The 19,930-nt window shown below is 32.9% G+C and overlaps 1 protein-coding gene across 1 annotated transcript in view; it reads right to left on the reverse strand.

Moving 5' to 3' along the window:
• LOC149417296 (atrial natriuretic peptide receptor 1-like) overlaps positions 1–19,930 on the reverse strand; it is a 513,733-nt gene that overhangs the window by 213,040 nt on the left and 280,763 nt on the right. The window lies entirely within an intron of this gene.

A 19,930-nucleotide genomic window follows, 5' to 3' on the forward strand; every position in this document is an offset into this window, starting at 1 on the left:
GAGATCGTTTTTTTTTTGTCAAAATCAACACCTCATACTTACCTTATCCCAAAAAACTGCTATAAAAATAAGCGTGTTAATGTGAAAAATCCATTGCCAAATCATTAGGTATTTGGTATAACTTGCCTTGTTAAAGATTTCTTTGCAATTATTGATTATTTTAAAAGATTTTTTTACACGGTATCCGGTAACATGAAGTACAAGCTAAACACTGATGAATCCATATTATACACCAAATTTGGTTTAGAGTTTGAGGAATAACATTTACTATAGTAAATCATGTTTGAAATTTTATTTTTTGACAAATTTAAAAAAAAATCGGTCGCAATGGCTGATGATTGTATTTTAATGCTTAGAAAGGTATAACTGGAGTCAAAAATGTTTTAATCTTTCAGTTGCGATAAAATGGAAAAAAAAGAAAAATTTATTTGTCTTTCTGATCTAAATTCACATGTTCCGCTTAAACTACGAGTTTCTGAACACCGTCTTTATTCTTTAAAGTACTGTATTATGATTGACTTTAGTAGGAGAAAGGAGTGTAAGGAGTGAAGGGTAATATAAGTCAGGGACGCCCAAAGAAGACATGGTACGATCAATCGAACCAGATACTTGAGTCAGGCCATATCAAGAGTCAGAATAATAAGAGAGTATGCATGAGACGATGTGTGAATGTGAATGAGGCAAGATGTGTGTGCCAATACCAAGTTATTTGGCCGTCCATCCTCTCTGCCTATTCCTGCGAAGAAACGGCGTGATGGTTGGTTAGGTAAATAGACTTTAGTAGTTATTTGTTTGAGAACTGTTAAAACAGTTTAATCATTTTTGCGAAATAGTGTCACATTTTTAATGAAACTTTGTCTAGTAAAAATTGCATATCAGATCGTTGGAAAGTTTGCATTTGTGGAAAATATCTCATAGCCAACATCCTAGGAAAAATTTCAATTACCAGTTGAGAATTCCAAACAATTCACTCTATATTATAGTCTCGGAATTCCCAGATAAACTTTTCAGTTACTCGTCATGTTTCACGCAGTCACCCTACATTTTTCACTAATAAAATAACACTGTTTTCAACTTATAGTTTTCGATATTTTAAAATTATAAAATTCCTTTTTAAATACCTTTAAATACCTATGTATTCAGTAATTTTAATAACCATACGTTTTAAATACCTTTTTCCACATCTTCTGATTATTAAACTTTATATCACTAAGAAACATTTGATATCGATTTACAAAACAAAACAACAGATATTATTCATAAATGAAACCATTGAAAAATTATCAACTTTTTTATTAAGTTACATTATTTCATTTATTTAAATTTGACGGGTTGTTTCACAGAATTTGAACAATCCATTAAATTTCAAAATCGATTTTCAAGTTCTGTGAAGGTTCTGTAACTGTTTTGTTACTATTTCAGTTTTGTGAAGCAACTGGTCAATAATTATGTAGTAATAGAACATGAATTGAAACGTAACAGAACTTGAAAATAAACTTTGAAGTTTGATGAATTGTTCAAATTCTGTGAAACAACCCGTCCTTATTTTTTAAATACGATTGTTGAACAGAAACAGTGTAATGGAAAATAAATCGAAACATCACACGCTTTTATTCGGGGTATAGGTTTATACTATATTTTATTTATTATTTTCACATAGGTTTATCGAGGTGTATTACACAAGTTACATCATTTTATTATCGTGGATATTTCATATAACCTTTGTAATCCAATTTGCAGGAAGTACAATTTTTTGTTTGTTTTTAATCCTGGAAAGAAAACAAGAATATTAATACAAATAAAAATTCGATGAATTGTTAACATTCTGTTGGCAAATCATTTTAAAGAGGACACATTTCGAATGTATTTGTGAACACCAATAATATCACCGATAAGTAAATCAAAAATATTCCAGCAGTCCCCTCTTACCCTGCAAAATAACAAAGATGCCTGCTGGGTATCGACGTTTATCAATTCCATTTAAATTTAAACGCCATTTTATTTAATTTCATTCTTCCGCTTCCTAAAAAAATGTATTATTAAATTTAATTATTTTTAATCCTCCGAATACATTTATACTACACTATTTACTAAAACATATTATTACTCAAGCCGCAAAAACTATAAACCCGTGATCCCTGCGTCATAAAATTTGCTTACGTTTTTCAAGAACTTCTATCGATTTGGTATGATTTGAGATTTTCACGGCCGAAAGTATTATAGTAATTATTTTTTTGGGGTATTATGCCGTTCTCTCCACCTCCTTCTTTAGCCATATTTTTTTTCAATTTGTCCACCATTATTTACGAGGCTTTGTAATAATTGTAATGCATGATAAAATTTTGTATTGGACATATCAACATTTATGTATTAACTATTTTTATTATAAAACAGTGATACTACTAAAATTTTAAGAATAACAACAACAACAAAAAGTCACGTTGTGTTGCCACAAGACAGCTTTTCTGCAGACTCTACAAGTTCTTCAAGGCGACAAAATACTCTATTAACGGGGGTTTGCTCGACGCTCACATTTTAATTATTTCTGGTGAATGTATTACCAAAATCGCAAATGTTTCTAGAGAGATTCCAGGACAGAAAACAGGACCTTACCATTAAATTATGTATTTATTAAATTAAGATAATTTTGGTAGTTCTTATTTGAAGTATTTATTTATTTTTATTTATAAGTACATGTGACATGATGAATACATTTATTTAGAGAAGATACATTAGAGCACCACACAAGGCAGCTGCCTGTTCCATAGTGCCCAATGGAGGAATGGTTAGTTTGAATTTAAGTCTAGTGTAAAAATATGTAGGTATAATTATAAAAAAATTTGAAAATTGTTAAAAAAATGTTTTTTATAATTTACAAAGTTTTCTATAAAATAAACACAAATATATAACGTAGTACACATAAGTACATACATACATACACATGAACACGAAAGTATATATACATACATATCTTAGTAAAAGAAAGCTTTGCGTGAAAATAAATTCTGTAGAATCTTACATCTTCGAAGCCACAAGTGGGGTTCCCCAAGGATCTCACCTCGGACCAATTCTGTTTTTATTATTTATAAATGACATTGTTAGTGTATTTAAAGATGTACAAGTTCTGCTCTTCTCTGATGATTTGAAAATATATAGAATGATACGTAGTATAGAGGATTGCCATATTTTACAATCTAATTTGGATAAATTGTATCATTGGTGTGTGATCAACTCATTATTTCGTAATATTCAAAAGTGCCAAGTTATTCGTTTTCGTAAAATCCAAAGTCATGTTACTTATGAATACTCTTTAAATAATATCATAATATAATAATAAGTACTATTGACATCAGTCGCTCAGATCAGGGACTTAGGTGTTATATTTGATGAAAAGTTAACATTCACTCTGCATGTAAATGATATAACAAAGAGAGCTATAAAAATGCTTGGTTTCATATGCAGAACGGCCAGTGATTTCAAGTCACTTGAATGTTTGAAAACATTGTACACTTCTTTAGTAAGAAGGCAGGTAGAGTATAATTCGCGTATTTGGTCCCCATTGTATAAAACGCATTCTGACAATATTCATATATATTCATGACAATATCAATATTGAAAGGGTACAGCACAAATTTCTAAGATTTATTAACTTTAAACTGAATATTCCAATTCAAAATATTAACTATGCTCTTTTTATGAAACAAATTAACTTAATAACGCTATCAGATAGGCGGATCATCTCTGACCTTGTACTTTTAAATAAAATTATTAATAATTCCATTGACAACCCTGAAATTCTCGCCAAAATAAAATTTTACGCACCGACTAGAAATACGAGGCAAAGTGCTACATTTTTCTGTGACAATTTTAAAACCAACTATGAAGCTCATACACCTATAAATAGACTACATCATTTTGGCAATAAATTTGGGAATATTGTAGACATGTTTAAAGATTCCGCATTAGTTATAAAACGAAATCTTTTTAATCATTTTACTGAAATGTATTAATTCACAACTCCGTAGTGAATACACTTTTGTTTTTATGTTTATATGTTCCTTAATACATATTTTGCTTTCCGTAATCCACACTTTTAATTTGAATTTACCTTAATTAAATCAAAAATCATAATTTATTGTAAACTATGTAACACAACTGTATCACTTGTTAACTACTTTTGTAAAAGCCCATTAGGGCGTCAATAAATAAATAAATAAATATGGGCATATACATAAACATACATATACTTACATACATGTATCTTATTCCTCACACATGTAAACAATATATACACCTCTATCCCACTCAATCATCAAGAAATCCCCAAGCGCCTTCCTGAAACTGTCGTATTTGGCAATTCCCTTTTTTTTATCGGTAAATTGTTGAAGATTTTAGGAGCCAGAAAATTAAATTGTGCCTGCGCCATTGAGGTTCTTGTTGCTGGAATAGTATAGTTGGATTGGTTGGAATATCTTGTGTTATAAGTTGATTCAAAAATGTTTTTTTTCGTATGTTTGAATTCGTAGTAGGAGGATAAAAATTCGATGTATAGGGATTTTATATTGAGTACTTTGAAGTCCTTAAATAAGTCCTTCGTGGGGTGAATGTAGTGTACTTTGTAGATTGTCCGCATAATCAATTTTTGAGCTTTAATTAATGTATCTAAAATAGTTTTAGAGCATCTACCCCAGATTACTATACCGTTAGATATGATTGATTGACAAAGGGAAAAGTATACCGTCTTAAGTGTGTTTTTATTTAGAATATTTCGTAATTATCTGAAGATATACGCCCATTTCCGTATACGGTTTGTTATATTGATTACGTGATCTTCCCACCGAAATTTATTGTCAATTATTACACCCAAATATTTAATGGAATCTACTCGTTCCAGTGGGTTGCATTGAGAGTGTATTTTTAGAATATGATTGGTTGAAGGTTGACCATGAATGTTAAAACTGTGGGTTAGATATTTCGTTTTGGTTATATTTAATGTTAGTAGATCATTATCTAACCATTGTTTGATAATTTTCAATGTTAGATCGGCTCTATGAAATGTTTCTTCCCATGTTTTACTTTTTATTACTAGGGCCGTTTCATCGGCGAAAGTGATTATGTTGCCATCAATAGATAATCAACAAAAGTCATTAATATAAATGAGGAAAAGTGTGGGACCGAGTACACTGCCCTGTGGTACACCAAAATTGATGCTGATGTGATGAGATGGTTTAAGTGATGGTAACTATTATTTCTAACTATTAGGTATGATTTGAACGAATCAAATGCCGTATTTTTTATTCCAATTTTATGAAGTTTAACCAGAAGGACTTTATGAGAGACAGTGTCAAATGCCTTAGCTAAATCTAGAAATATTGCCAAACATTTATTACCATTGTCAAGTGCTTTTGTTATATGTGATGTAAGTTCTGGAATAGCTGAATCTGTATTTAGCCCTTCTCTGAAGCCATACTGGTATGACGAGAGAATATGTTACGGTTAAGTATGTTACGGTTAAATACGACAAAAGCATTTGCACATGTACACAGTATGTGTAAATGTAAAAAGTATATGTACAAGTATAAAGTATATGTACAAAATATGTACATTCCAGCGTCACGTTCGTCAATCAAATGCATAGTAAATATAGCTTTGTATAGTGATCGATGAACCAGTGAATGCAATCTGTTACATAAAGACATAAATTGATAATAGTTTCACTAATCTATGGTTAGTTACAACATAGATCAATGTAGAAATGTATTATATATTTGTACAGTGCCCTTGATGTGATTTTGCACAAAAACGGCGCTATGCAAATCATTCAAATATTATTTTTTTATTAATAGAAATAGGGTCCCTTTAGCTCAGTTGGTAGAGCAGCACCCATCGAGGTCCTGGGTTCAAGTTCTAGATGCGACCGTATCTTTTTGTGATTACTGTTTCAAACTTTCGTTTAAAAATCGCATATATTGTCTTCAATAAATAACTAATACAATTTGAAGTTTTACTCATTAAGTTACCAAAAATAATGAAAATAAAAAATGTGTTGAAACTTAGGCTAAGCCGAGAGAAAAAAAAATTAAAAAAAGTAAAACACATATCCGTTTATTTTAAAAATTACTTAATCATAATCAAATATGTTGTAATATTTGTGTATTATTTTTCTATACGCTTGCATACAAATTTGGGACTTTCGTTTTTCACAGTGTAATTTCAACCCCTTATAATATATTCCTTATTTATTCACCCTAGAACGGTGAGAAATTCACCTCACTCCGTATATTCCAAGACAATGACCCGATAAGGGTTATGTTGGAGGGGAGAAAGAGAGAGAGAGAGAGAGAGAGAGAGGAAGCGGAGATGAGACAGGAAATTGCTCATTAGAGCTGGTGGCTTGAATATTAGTGAGTGGTTAAATAAATGGGCAAACCAACATTTATTTAACCTGAACCCACCACTTTGTTTATTGAACAATGTAATAAATAAAATGCTACCTCGAATAAGACAGTTTACCCTACACTTACGTTAGGTAAAAGTAATAATCTACGTTTTGGTTCGTAAAGCTTTAAGCTCTGCTATTTTTTTTCATCTTCCAAAGACATTAATAATTGTACTATTATTATTATTTTACTACTAAGCAGCTGTTTTGTGATGTGACATTGTAATTTAAAACGATAAAAGATTGTTGTTTTTTCCTCTTTCTTCTTTTCCTCTTTTTTTCTTTTTTTCTTCTTTTCTTCGAAGATTCTACGGTTGTAACGCAGCCTAGTCGGCAATAGGTATAAAAAATTAATGCTAACTAAATTGTTTTATTTTAAAAAGTAAAATTGCTTTTAGAGAATTCGGTGGTTAGTGGTTATGTTTGACCGGGTCTGGCACCGAGGACTTGTCAACAAATTGCATTCTTACGGACTTCCCGCATCCCTGTGTACGTGGATTGCTGACTTTTTAAGGGATAGGTCGATTCAGGCGGTTGCTGACGGTTTCACCTTTTCCTCGCACTCCATAAATGCTGGCGTCCCACAGGGATCGGTTCTGTCTCCGACTTTGTTTTTGTTGCACATCAATGACCTTTTGACATGTGCACCGATTCATTGTTACGCGGATGACAGTACAGTTCATGATAGCTTTTTGTTTGACAAGCCCCCAAAGGGCACACAAACTCCAACGGCTCGGAGGGCTTTGAAGCAGAGAATGGACGGTTATCTCGAGAGTATTTCCTCCTGGGGTAAAAATAATCTCGTCGAATTTAATGTTTCAAAGACCCAATCCTGTCTGATTACGTCTAAAAGGGATCCAAATGATAATCTAGTCTCCTTCAACGGAAGCAATCTTCCGAACAGGCCTTCCATTGATATGCTTGGTGTAACTATAAGTGACCAGCTCAGGTACGGGGGCTCCATCGAAGCCAGAGTAAAGTTGGCCTCTCAGAAGCTGGGCGTACTGTACAGGGCCCGCAGATACTTTAATAGTACACAACTGCTCACCCTGTACAAATCGCAAGTGCGCCCTACTGTCGACTTTGGCAGCCATCTCTGGTCTGGAGCCCTAAAATACCTGAAAAAAACCCTTGACTCTGTGCAGAAACGGGCGGTCCGTTTGATAGATTCCCCAATCTTAACAAACGGACTGCAATCTTTAGAGCACAGGCGTCAGGTAGGTATGCTGTCCTTGTTCTATCGGTATTACAATGGAAGATGCTCTGAGGAACTAGCGTCATTGATCCCTTCGGCACCGGTGCGTAGTCAGGATACACGCCAAACGCGCGCCCAACATTTGTACACAGTTGACACTTGTCACATGAGAACGGGTCGCTTCTACGATTCGTTCTTAAGTTCAACAGCTCGGCTGTGGAACGAACTGCCGGCCTCTGTGTTTCCTCCCTCCTACAACATGGGACTCTTCAAGACCCATGTTCACTCCTTCCTCTCCACAAAAAGACCCTCCACACAGCATCCCCAAAGATGACATAGGCCCTGAGGGAAATTATTTTCTTCAGGGCCTCCTGTGTGGAGTAAATATAAAAAAAAAAAAAATGTATTGTAAAAGTAGCGTTTTTGAAACAAAATGTATATTTTGGATGAACTTATCGAAAACACAACATAATAAGTATGAGATACTATAGCATTTTATTAGAAAGTAAATAATAATAACGTTTTAACGCTTCAGTGATTCAATTGTTCAAGTTTGTGACATGCTACCTACAGATAGGTACCATGTCAAATTAATTGACTCGTAAAGTTTTCACAACTAGTTTCTGACCTCATGCTAACTGGCAGGTCATTTCGAAAATGGAGGCCCAGCGAGTTGAACGCTCTGTCCACAATCATTTTTATGTTATTCCAACATCATTGTTCATTCCCCTCACATCCAACTAATCTTTTTTCCATATTTTTGCTAGCATTTCAAATTTAAAAAATAGACAAGAGAATTTTAATAAATATATATACATTCTTAAGTGAGTGTAAAACTAATATTACAATGTGCAATTTTTAAGTGCCTGGCTCTCATAATATTGTTGAATATTATCCTTATTTTACTTCACAAATTCCTAGTCCAAACCATCATGAATATTCTGCATATTTCAACAGCTTGAGTGTCCGCATTTTCATTGCATATTTTTTGTTTGTTTGATGAAAATGCACTTTGGTATTTTTAATAAGCTCCCTTGGCAGGTCTGCAATAAAAGCATCCTTGAAATACCTTTATCTCGTTGGATCGTGCTTGAGGTACTGTAAAATTCAAACTTTTTTTAAATTTTCTAACAGACAGCCCGTTTTACAATTGAAGAATAAAATTTTAGGATGTCACATTAGTATGGCAACATAAATACACGTTTTAGATGAAGTTCACTGGATCAAAATGAAAGATTTTTTTAATGGATTTTTGTTATTCTTTATTTAGATTATATAGTGAATTACAAAATAAAAACAACAATATTTAAAATATATAATTCCCAGTGATTTTAAATAATTTCGTGAAAGACAACATAAATAAAATAAAAGAAACTTATTTTCACAAAAGAAAATGATATTTAAAAGTTCAATGAACAGTGTACATAGATTTTAGAAAAGACTAGACAGATTTAACACAGTTAAATGGAAAATATTTTATAAATACATTAAAATAAATAAACACAGTCATTATTTTGGAGTTCAAAATAAAGAATGTGTCACTCATTAATAAAACTGCTGAGGAAATAGCTTTTAAGAGCTTTTGCCAATGTATTTTTGTTCGTTGCTGGAAGTTTTGCGTAAGTCAATATCAAATAAGGTTAACAAGGCCTAACTGGGTTAAATAACATTAAAACAGGTCATATGTACAATAATTACATGTGTTAATTTTAACATAACTGAATATAAAGAAATCAAAGTGACATGTTGCAGATTAACTTAAGAATTCAGAAAAATAAAAAATTACACTTAATATAATGATGTTTGGAAGTGAGGCATGGAACTGGCAGAGAAAGGATGAAAGTATACTGAATGTTGTAGAAATGAGATTCCTGAGACGAATGTATGGGAAAACCATGTATGATCGTCTGAGAAATGTGAAGATCCGCAAAGAGTGCGAAGCTGATGAGTAAGAAAGAGACGATTTGCGCATGTACAGCGAATGAGAAAAGAATGGAGTGCAAGGAGAATATATGAGGCAAATGTGAATGGTAGCAGAAGTCGGGGATGCCTGAGGAAGACCTGGCACGATCAAGTGAATCAGATACTCGAGTCAGGCCATGTCAAGAGTCAGAATAAAAAGTGTGTGCCAAGACAGAGTTGTTGGGCGATCCGACCTCTCTGCCTAACCCTTCGGTCAAACGGCGTAATGGTTAGTTAGTTAGTTGGGTAGTTAATATAAATATGTATTTCGTTACTACTTTTTAAAATTTAAACATGCTTTACGTTAATTTCATAATGGTCGGTATTTTTAAAAGATATTCATCGCTCGATGTAACTCATTACTATGAGTTTAATGATTTTGAAATTTTTTGAAATGGAATTACAATTACATTAATTTTATCTTCCTGTATATTGTAGTCATTACGTTTGTGTTTATTTTAATTAAGTTTTCGTATAAAGTCTAAAGTTTGTTAGCCGTTTAATATGTCAAAAAGAAAAAGTGTAACATTTTTTTTAAAGAGGGAGACATTCCCGTGTTACTAATAACCTGACGTTATTTGAAAATCACCTACTACCACCACAGAAGCGAAAAATATTGTTTGTGTCGTGGTGGAGGACTTAGCTAGCCGAGGAATTGAAATTACGACGCCTGGATGGGACCCAAACGCGATGCCAACTCAGCCACTGATCGGTCAGATGTCATTTAATTACAAAATTTGTTTTTCAACACGTTAAGGGGTAGTCAGTGGCGTGAAAAAATATTAATTTTTTTTTTAGACCAAGTTATTGCCAAATTTGTTGGACCGTCCCACAAGTTGTCATTGCGGTGACCACGCTAACATTTTTATGGTTCATCTAAAAAAATATATGTTTTAAATTAATCCCACGCAGGTGGTCCTGAGAAAAACAAGGGGCGAGAGACCAGTTGGAAAGGTCAAAGGGTCTCTCAAAACCAACCCCTCTCGATCTGGCATGCCACGTAGCTGGTGGGCAGGTACATCTTAAACATACCGCACCCGATAAACCCGGGAACCCACGCTTAGTCACCAAAAGTAGCGAACCACTCGGGGTGACCTATGGCAGAGGTGTTGGCAATCCAATAAATGCTTCTCGGCGCGGCGGTACCCAAATCCGCCTCCCAAATGGAAATTAAAATCAATCAAACAAAAAATCATCAGCTTAATAGTTAATCGCAAACATCTGTAAACCAAATTACACGTAAACAATAACAACAATTCAAATACAAAATAAAATATGAAAATCAATAATTTTTTAAAAACCCCTTTGTAACTACGTCCTCCAACTAAATGCATTTATTTTGCATATATATTTACAATATTGTCGTACCTGTACCTACTCTTTGTATTATCTATCTATTGACTCCATAGTTTAAAATGTATACAACTTTGTAATTTGTATTTTGATTTAGTCATGCATGTAAATATTCTTTAAGTATCTGAATACGTCTGTTTTGACACAGGTGTACCCTAGTGACACAGATGTCGATAAATACAGATAAAAAATTTTATATTGATAGATAAATAAATAATAAAATATAAAAATTTAATGCCTGATCGAAGCTTTTGTTTGGTTGAAAATAAAGAAAATATTGGCCTCTGGTAGTTTACTCGCGGATTTTAAAGGAAAAAAACGCTATTTCTTTGTTTATAAGAAAGAAGTCAGAAGTGGAAAATTAAAGTTTTTTTTTTTTTTAAATCCCTCGATCTGGCACTAGTTTTTTTTGCTTTCAATAAACTGGATAAATGTTATTCAAATCCGTGGACTGGTTTTTGAATTATATTGGTCACCGACTTTGAAAACATAGTATGGGAATGTATTATAAAACATAAAATATATTATAATAAATATAAAAATTTATTTAAATTATAAAATTTTTTAGTTTTGAACATAATATAATAATTTTGTATTGTTTGTTAAATATTTTAAATACTCATTTAATTCACGCCGCTGCATACGTTGTTTTGAAGTTGGAATATTTGTTTCACCTTAAAATCATTGTCTTTGCTTTGTTTTACAAAACTTTTATTTTTTTTAAATCCTTGTATTGCAAAAAATCTTCGCTTGAGATATAAATGGCCCGATATTTTTAAAACATTGAACATTTCTTTCTTCTTCTCCCCTATTTCGTAAAGTCTGTCAATCAACTCCAGCAAATGAGGGATGCCGAAGTTCCACCGGTACCAGCTAATTAGGATTCCACATCAATTTAAGCTAACGCATTTACGAGAAGAGTTAACAGGAACCCGGCTTTACCAATATTCAATATTTGATACACATAATTTTTTTTTATGTGTGTACCAAATGTTCTTAACCGCCTGGAACCAGTGACAATATAGCATCTCAAATTCGGGTATGTTGTGAGGCTGAAGGGGAGGTAAATGATATGGAAAGAAGAAGTACCTGACTATTCAGATCTAGTCACCAAACAAGGCTAAAAGTATTTCAAGCAAAGTTTCAATTTTAAAATGTGGTTTTTCCAGGGTTATACTGATACTGAGTATCTGCTGCTCTGGAACATACCGCAAATGTACTAGAATATTGTATTATTTTAAATTACTAAAATAATACTGTGAATGCCGTGATTTAAACCCGCGACCTCCGGATTCATAATATCATAACCACTTAACCACGGAGACCTAAATAAACTGAACTAAATAAGTTAAATAATATTAATGCTCTAAAACTCTGATTCAATATAGAAATATGTAGGTAAGCACTAGCATAACATGTTCAATCCTAAAACAATATGACATTTATAGCCAAAGTAAAAGTAATGGGATTAGGGAGATATTAAGGATGGGTTATTTAATAGAATTGGAAAGATTCATCAATTTTCAAAGGTTCATTTTCATGTTGTGAAAGTTCTATCCGAGTTCTGTTATTATTTTCTGAAGCAACTGGCCCATAGTGATAACAAAAGACAGTACCTACCATATTATCGTAGCAATTCTATATCAACGTCACAATATTACACTTATATGTGACGGATTCAATAGCTAGGAAACAAATACTCCGATGTTATATTTAATACATCAATTTCGTTATATAAGCATACTTTATTGAAGTTTTTGTCATCAAATAGGGGAATATTTTGATAAAGCTATTTAAATTGACAGTATTTCAGTATTTCGTCGGCTGAAAGAAAATATTATTTTGGATTTTTTATTTTTATATTTATATTTTGTTCCTAAATACTGTGTGGCTAAAATTCAACAATATTATTTTTATATGTGTTTTAAACAGTCATTTCCTGCACTATTTACGAGTATAATTTCTTAAATATTGTTATATATGTATGTAAAAGCCTTAATAGGCGTAAAATAAATAAATAAATATAAACAGGACATTCACAGAACATGAAAATTAATGTTGAAATTTGATGAATTTTTCAAATTTCGTGAAACAACCCGTTCTAAGTCAGTCAAAGAGAGTAGCAAAGTAACGGCACGGGTGTAACAATGTGCGTTTGATTATCCCCGTAGCGCTGATTGCTATTTTATTGCGACTTTTCCTCTTATTTTTTACGATTTCTTTTCCATCTTAGGCAAGTTGAGTGTTTTTGGCTATTTTTGCCTGCAACACTTGAGGGTTTAGTGCCCATAACCTACCGTTTACGAGGGCCTAAAATAGTCAGAAGATATCATCATAAACCTTTCTTGTTTCCAACCTAAAATCGGTCAAGTAATCAGATTATTATGACCTGCATTTTCTGGACAATAAACGAATGGTTGGTCGATATACGATATTCAAGTAAAAGCACGAAAACTTTAAATGAAAATCGCGTAACGAAGTGTACAAAAATGGTGTAGATTTATTTTTAAATGTAGTTAAAATAACATCAATATTTTTGGAACAAATTAATCAACACTACAAATGTATTGATAAAAGTTACATTTATTTTAAATAGATAGGACGGTAATTTACTTAACGCTTTGGTGAGATTAACATCGGGATCGAAACGTTGGCGTTGCTTGATAAAAATAATAATTAGCTAATAATAGCTTTCGCCGTGTTTACTGATCGTATTTTCTAAAACCTGCCAATATCCAACCTTCTACTTCAACCTTCTGTTTATAATGCTAAATTCTGTCCGCAAAAATTTCTGAAAAAGTATGAAAATATAATTTCAATAAACCAATTGAATTGGGTGCATTTTTGTATCAGAGTACAACTTATTTTCTCAAATTTTATCAAAAATGTTGCCGTGTAACCTTTATCAACCTACCATATTATTTTATGGTCAAACTTCCGTTCTAAAAATGTATTAAAATACCTTTATTCGAAAATAAACATTTGAGATTTTGTACGCAAAATTTATCTTATTTTCAATTTAATATCCGTTTCCGATATTTTCATCCCCCAGTATCCATCATACGTAAAAGCCCGAACGGTCAAAATCACATAAAATTTTCCGCTTTATAAGCTGAGTTTTCGGTTACTTTATTTAATCCTTCGAGAGAGCCTCTGTTAGCGGGAGTTTGTTTATTACAAAATTATTGTCAACCCTTTGCACGGCTAAACAAATCATTGGATTTTATTGTATTTTTTTGTAAAGTTTGATGTTTATCGTTCATTTTAAAGGATTTTAAAACCATTTCATGGGTTTTTGTCTAAGGAACATCAAACTAATCAATCAAAATTTTAACACAACGACATATAATGGTAGTGCAGACATATATAATATATTAAATCATAAATATATTAAGGAAAGTAAATACAGCAGAAAAAGGGTTGTAACCTGCATCGAAATGTGAGAAATCCGGTTACAATGGGATTAAAGGCATTACAAATGAATGAACAGGTTTCCTATTAAACTTTTTATAAAATACGAATGTATTATCACGATGCGGAATACGTGTTCATTAGGTTCGATTATTTTTGCATTTCGACCTCGTGATAACACATTCATAATTCACTAAAAGCTTTACAGGAAACCTGTTAATCCATTCGTAAGGGAATTCCGTTTTAAACCGGATTACCAATAATTTGAAGAGGTTCTAAATACATTAGCTATACGCATTAAGCGTGCAAAGTACGACGATTCACATTAGTTTGGAGAGTGAAAACTGTAGTGAAGAAATACAAAATTTTGTTGTGATCCGTTAAAATATATCGTAAAGTTTCCAATGCATCGAATTTCTCATTTAAAAATTTTGAGCTACAAAAAATTACCATTTTCGAGACTCTGTTTGTAGGTTATCACACAAATAACAGCTTGGCATAGGATCGGCACCACCTAGCCTCATCTCGCTAGCTTGTCCAAGGCAAGATGATGCCGTTATGATGCTGATTAGTGTTAGATGTGATATGGAGTTTCATACAAAGAATTCTAAACGGCTCGAGCTGAGGCGATGCTAATCTTGTACCATGGTGATATGTGAGTATTCCAACCTTTAGTCTACGTGATATATTATGAAGGCACATTTCAGGTTCAATTCATTGCCAGGTTTCTATTAAAATATATTGAATGTGTGCCTACGACAAATGTATATAGGTATTATACTTTGCCCTTTGAAAAGGAAAAGAAAAGGCTCTCGGATTGCCTGCAAAGTCAGTGGCCTGGAAAACGGATATGGCAATATTAACAGGAAAATCCCACGTTTTAGAAATACCCTAGAACATGATCTTTAATTTATTGGAGAAATCATTTGGTTTCCACCACACGGAACAAGCAAATAATTTAAGAAGGCGTAATCAAAGAAAACCTCGGTGGCACAGTGGTTAAAACTTTGATGGAAATTACTAACTCTGATCTTTGAATAGTAAATCCATGAAATAAATTATTTGATTTTCTGCCTGATTTTAGATTTTGTGGATTCGATTCTAACCGCTTGCGCATCTCTAAAATTATTTATTTGATATTATTTTTATAATTCGTTTTAATTTGAAAGCTGTAACATAGACTATTAATTTCAATGAAAAGTTTCAAATCTATTTTATTTATAGGTTAGGCTATAAGAGTAAATAAAACGAACTTTTTATGTGACAAAATCATCAAAAAATTATTGATCGTCATCGTTAGAATGCTATAAAAACATATTGTTTAGGAAAGGAGTGAGTGAAATATTAATTTTCAAGTTGAAGGAAAGCGAAAACGACCAGTTTGCAAGCAGAAAATGTTAAGCGTTTTCTCATAAGTATTCATTTGCACGTTTGATGGACCACACCAAAATAATTTGAACTAACTAACAGTCACGTCGTTTCTGAGGGGACGAACTGCTAAACAATTCGGTCTTGCACACACTCCTTATTATATCCTATATCTTTTATTATTCTCGTGACATGGCCAACTTAAGAATCTGGTTCACTTGATCGTTCCACGTCTACTTCGAGGGTCCCCGACTTCTTATGCCATTCACATTCGCGTCATATTTATTTATTTATTTCTTCATGTTCTCCAAAAAATGGTTAAGCACCAATATGTTATGAAGAATATTACAAATTTGTATGGCCAGTTTTATTATTTCGTGACATGCGTCAAGATATAGTTTCTGAACTGTCTGTAAGTGACGTTGAAAATGACGATGGTCAATGAAGAATCATTAGCAGTTGAGTAGCTCTGTTGATTGGCGCGTTCTGAAAGATAGGAGTCCTCGCTTTCGGAGCATAAAAAGTGCATGGGATCTCCCACAGGTGTACTTGTTTAGCACATCTAAGCTAATCTCTTTCAAAATTCATGGAATATAATTTCAAATGTTTACTTTAAAAGTATATTGACTGAAAACTATTTATCGGCGGGCTGCTAACGTTTTGAAATCAAGTATTCCTGTTTAACAAGGATGGATACAGCAGTGGATAGTACGTATATTGCCTCATATAGAGGTAATGCATTAACCTCTTTTGTACTTATAGTGATTTTATTTTTGGGGTATTTTGGACGTAAGATCTCAAATTATAACTTGTCTGTACTCTTATTATTTCTAGAATCTGGTTTTCTTTAGCAGGGGCCCAAATAATTTAGCTATATTCCAAGATTCCACGAACAAGTTCATCGTATGTTCTCCGTATGTTCTCCGTATATTCTGCTTACACTCCTTTATTTGTTCATTCGCTCTACATAACCAAACCCTCAAACTGTTTACATAAACCTTAAATCTCCACATTTCTCCCAGGATCGTACATGGTTTTACCACCAATACCCCCCAGGGATGTGATAATATGATAAATTACGCATGTGATAATATTTAATAGGATTTAATAATTTAAATGCTGCCATAAAAGACAAGTAAAATATTTAACTAAATATATTACCATTAAAAGTTGTAACTTTGTTTCAGAAACTCCAAACATGGTTTTCATTTAATGCTGAAAGCTTTTTTAAAATTAATACCACATAAGATTCCCAACTGCTAACGACCGTCTGGAGCCCGGGAGACTATGGCATCTCCAATTGGAGCACTTTGTGAGGCTGAAGGTAGTGGGCAGAGGAAAGAAATGGAGAAGAGTAAGGTGGGAAATTACCTGGCTATTTAGATCTGGTCAACAAACATAGCCCAAGCCATTTTAAGTAACGTTTGAATTATTAATAGTGGTCTTACACCAAGGCGATACTGAGAGTATTTTCCATTCTGGAACGTGTTGCAATTATAATATATATTATTTTTAAGGAGTAATTTGTGAAATAAAATAAATAAATCAAATGAAATTTACTTGCGCACGCCGGGACTTAAATTCGCGACCTCTGGCTTGCTAGACGAAAGCCTTACCCCTCGACCACGGAGGCTGTCAAAGCTAGTGAGATCTTAATAGCTAGGTACTTACCAATCTTCATCATCCCCATCTCTTCTCCCCTCCCATTTCCGCTCTTTGAAATGATTTTAGAATTAATAACATTACAATTTATTTACTAACATAAACGCCCTGATGGGCTTTTATATGATTTACTGCATAATACAATGCCAACAGAAGGTTTTTATTTTTAAAACAACAACAACAAAACAAATAACCAAAAACTAAAAAAGTTAACATAATACATGGTACATAAAATTTTCCATGCACATAATATAAGAAAAGAGCAAAAATAAATAAACCATTTTTAAAAGTGCCGATAGCATAAAAATAATAGAACATTATTAAATGAACATCATCTTTCGATTTTACCATATAGTAAAGTACAAAACGTTGTTTTTTTTAACATGTAAAATTTTTCAAACTCCATTATTTTTCAACATTTTATTATTTAGATTGATCAGAGGGTTAAACAAAGCAGAAAGCGTGTCATGCGTCACCCAATATCGGCCAAATTTATATTTTAGAATTTAAAGTAGCTCGAATCAGAAAACGGGTCATATTGACGATCAACAACATTTTACGATGTTAGTTTATTTCGTCTTTAAAACGAAATCGAAGCGTGCGACCTAATTTTCAGCTGCAATTCGCATGGCCATTCGATCAAAAATAGAAAAGAACGCGAACATTATTATCACAATCAAAAAAATTAAGCTTCCTTGGGGTGATTTTATTGCCAGACGGTGCTGCTTATAACGTTCCATCGAATGAGTTTTTAAAATTAAGTTTTTCAGAAATGGCGTATACGACGATATTTTTATCATTTGATTCGTCTTTAAACATGCTTGTTGTTGGTCAAAATCAGTTTTTTTTAACAGCTCTTCAACATACTACTTTGTTCATTTTTCTAACGAATGCTGAGAAAACATTCTTAGTTAGGTGCAAAAAATCACAAATTCGACTTTAAAACATCCAGATTTTGGGCTATGTAGAAATTGAACCAGCATCTTTCTAACTCAAATTGAGATGCCAAGATTGTCAGAAGGTAGGAAGCACAATTTTATTGCAGGTCTAGAAATAAATTCTATTAAAACATGTAAGTTGTATAATCGTATAATTAAATAGCAATTTTACAATCACCAATATTCAAAACTCAGATGGAAGTCACCGCCAAGATTTGGTAAATCGGGAAAACAATTAATGAAGGCAGGTTCAAAACTAAACGCAAGAAGACTCATTAAAAATTAAAAAGGGCATCTAATCTTCTAGGTATTTTCCTAGAGATTTAAATTCCATTTAAAATCTTAATTTTACTGCATTTTACGTATGAAACTGTGGTAAGTCAGAACTGTGTGTATATAATGTGTACACCTGTTGGGAGGTTAAACTGTATCAAAATGGCATAAGCTAAAAGTCACCTTCAATAAAAATGCATGTAATCAACAATTCCATCTCATTTCAGAGCAATTCTCCGTCACAACATGGAAAACTTTTGACGCAGGCTATTCCAATATCATCACCATTCTCGTGGCTGCCTGGATGGAGTCCCTCTGAAGGCTCTGCGGAGATGGGAGACGGTCAAACATCCATGTTTAACGACCATTTACCTAATCAATATTTATAAACTCATTTCAGTTTTTATTTTACGCTAAAGTATGGAATGTATTGAATTGCATCACCCCTGCAAGCCTTATGGCATAAATTATTAGTATTACTATTTTACACTATAGAAAACCAATTTTAGCTTATACAACTGCAAAAGAAGTGGTGTAACCCTAAATTCATCAGCACACACCTTACAATTTAATAAACTTTATTTTGCTTTTTCCTTTTCACTTTCTGAAGAACACGTCCTTGGTAAGATGGAATTAATATTCTCTTTGCGAGGGATGACGTCAACTCTTTTAAGTGTTTGCTTTGAAGGTTCAACGGTGCCTTTAGTACCTCATCAGTATCGCGACATTAAAGGCTCTTTGATGGAGATGAGATGAATCGCTCAACAAGACTTTTCACGTGTTTTGGTCCCCTAAGATAGACCGTTGCGTGCATGGCAAAGTACACGACATGTCTTGTAATAAATGTTGCTATTATTTATATATGCAAAGTATGTACAATGTACATCACGTTTCAATGGTTAATAAATCAAACCATAAGTTATTTAACTTGCGATGTATTTTGAGGTATTTTACCTTGAATTATATTATTTCGCATTAATATTTGTTATATCTGCCTTACTTTGCAGATTTAATTGTTGGGAACTCTTTGTAAAAAGTAAAAGGTTCTACTTATAATTGTGTTTACTTACGTTACAAATAATAGGTCTGGATTTAGCTACACTGTTCATTACACGAGGATTGGTAATTCTCTGGTTCGAGAAGCTTGTTCCCTGTCAATATCATCTCACAAGTACTTGTTACACTCTAGCGACATCTGACGGACTCTGGAGTAAGCTTTAGGACTAGCGCCATCTAACGCTTAAATACTCTTACCATACATCGCAATATTAAATTCCTGGAGTTAAATATAATTCAGATTAATATACCTGCGCGCTCCACACGCTCTTC

Source organism: Hesperophylax consimilis, chromosome 15, assembly GCF_061612785.1.
Source record: "Hesperophylax consimilis isolate HC1 chromosome 15, BYU_Hcon_1.0, whole genome shotgun sequence".
NCBI classification, from domain to species: domain Eukaryota; kingdom Metazoa; phylum Arthropoda; class Insecta; order Trichoptera; family Limnephilidae; genus Hesperophylax; species Hesperophylax consimilis.